We start from the raw sequence: 2,361 nt of genomic DNA, 5'->3' as shown, positions 1-2,361 counted from the left end.
ATTCAGAAATCGTGTGCGGTTGCCCCATTTGGTTGATAAAGCACTGAACAGGTTAAAACCCCGGGTTTAAAAAAAAAAAAAAAAAAAAAAATACAAAAAAACCTCGGGCATGCCCAGCCCGCTTGGATCCCTGCGCCTGGCCACGCGGTGCCAGGGTAAACACCCGCCCCCTTCCTCCCGGGATCAAAACACTTAGGGGTTGCAAAATAGACACCCCATGAAAGGAAAGGCACGCCACAGAAATATTACAGCTGTCCGGGCTACTTCTCCAGGGGCATGCCGGAGCCCCGGAGCCAGCAGCCGGCACAGACTCCCAGGCTGGAGCTGCCTGTGTGAGCCCTGACCCATCCTGGGGGGACACACACACACCAGCAAGCCCTTGCCCCCGTCCCCCTGCACCCACAGCCCTGTGTTGGCACCACCACGCTGCATCAGCCCCACAGACAGCACCTGCCGCCGGGCAGAGGGTCCGCAGCCCCCAGGGGATGCTGACACAGGGAGGTCCTGCTCAACCCCCACACCATCCTGCTCTGCCTCAGCCCCCCCCCGGCTCCCCAGGGCTGCCGCGAAGCCCACGGAGCCCAGCCCGGGTTACAGTAATTCCTTGCAAACCCAGAAAGTCATTTCCCAGCTGACGGGGCCGCTTTACTGTACTCGGCGCAGGCACAGTCACCGCCGGCCGCCCCACCACCCACGCCCTGCAGGAGTACAAGGAGCAGGGATTTTTCGCGAGTCGAGTATCTGGGTTTTGCTATCACTCGAGAGAGAGAGCTGGGAAACCCCACGGCGAAGACCTCACAGCCGTTTTGGAGTCAGCACTTCCCCTGCAGCGAGAGGGGAAGGTCCCTCCAGAGGCTCCGGTGCAGCCCTGCGTTGAGCATCCCCGGCCCCAGCAGTGCCGCCGCCACCAACATCCCTCATCCTGCCCCAAAGCATCGGCCTCGGGACAAAGGCAGGGGCACCGAAGCTGGCGAGGTGGCTCTAGTGACAACTGCTGGGGGGCCAACAGCGCCCGAGGGAGGACACCGTCAAGGTGCCACGAAAGTCAGAGCGGGTGACTGGCGCCCAGCACGCCCCGTTCCCAGCCCGGCTCTCCCGTGTCCCTGGGCATGGGCTGTTGGCACCTCTCGACCTGCACCAGAGCTCCTCCTCCACGTGGCTGCACACGCGGCACGGCACGGCCCAGCCCTGGGGACAAGCCCGCTCTCCAGGGAGGGTGACAGAACCCAAGGAGAACATCTCCATCCTCACCATCCAGCACCTCGAGGGCCTGGGAGCCAGGTTGGGTTGGGTTGTGATCCCGATGGCTTCAGGAGCACCCAGGTCACCGAGGCTGGTGACCTCGACACCTCAATGTCTCCCGCTCACCGGAGACGGGGCAGAGCCACACGCGGTGCCGGGCCCCACACAAACCTCCCTCCAGTGCAGGATCACCATTCTGGTGCAAACACATTGAAGCACGACGGCCAACCTTGGCTCACAATCACCACCAAGAGAGCACCACAATGGCCACCAGCGTGCCAGCGCAGGGCCACACTCCCCACCACGGGCTCAGAGCCTTCCTCCCAAAGCCAGGGCGCAGGGATGAGGAGGAACAAAGCTCCCACAGGGCACAGCTGGCTTCCTGGTGTCCATGATGGGGGGACAGGCTCTCCAGACCACCCCCACGGCACACATGGACACCGGCTACCGGGGCTCACACAGCTGTGGCCATGAGTGCCACCGGGGCCACGGCCCGGCCACAGGCAACCGGCAGGGCCAGCCAGCCCAGGGCCAGGGACGTCCTGCTGCCACAAGGTGACCATTGCTGCGGGGACTTTGTGCACCGTGTCCTGGCCGCGGACGAGCCACCCTGCCCCGCACCCCTCACCGGTGCACCCCAAAAACCGCCCCTCCTCACTCCTGGCCCCTCTCCTCTGCCACGGGCTCCCCGGAGCACGACGGGGTGCAGGGGGTCCCGCCAGGCCCCACCGACAGCCCGGGACCCCGCTGCTGCCCGTGCGGCCTGTCCCTGAGGTGTCACCACGGGCGGCAGAACCGGGGACCCCCGGGTTGCACCCCGGAGCTGCACCGGTGCCCGTCGGGGGGGGCCGTCGGGCATGAGGGCGAGGAGCCGTCGGGCACAGCGCCCTGACAGCTCCGGTATCCCCCCGGACAGGTGGCCCCGGGCTCTCGGTCACCCTCCCGCGTGCCCGGGCCAGCGCACGAGCTGGGTGAAAGGCCACCGGGCACCGCCGTTGTCCCCGGGGTGTCACCGCTCCCGCCCCGCACCGGGACAACATTTTCCACCCTCCTCTGGGGGCGTCCCCGTCCCCCCCCCCATCCCCACCCCCACCCGGAACCCCCCCCCCACCCCCCCGG

Source organism: Calidris pugnax, unplaced genomic scaffold (genome assembly GCF_001431845.1).
Source record: "Calidris pugnax isolate Ruff unplaced genomic scaffold, ASM143184v1 scaffold341, whole genome shotgun sequence".
In the NCBI taxonomy this organism is placed as follows: Eukaryota; Metazoa; Chordata; class Aves; order Charadriiformes; family Scolopacidae; genus Calidris; species Calidris pugnax.
This window is presented reverse-complemented; position numbering follows the sequence as displayed.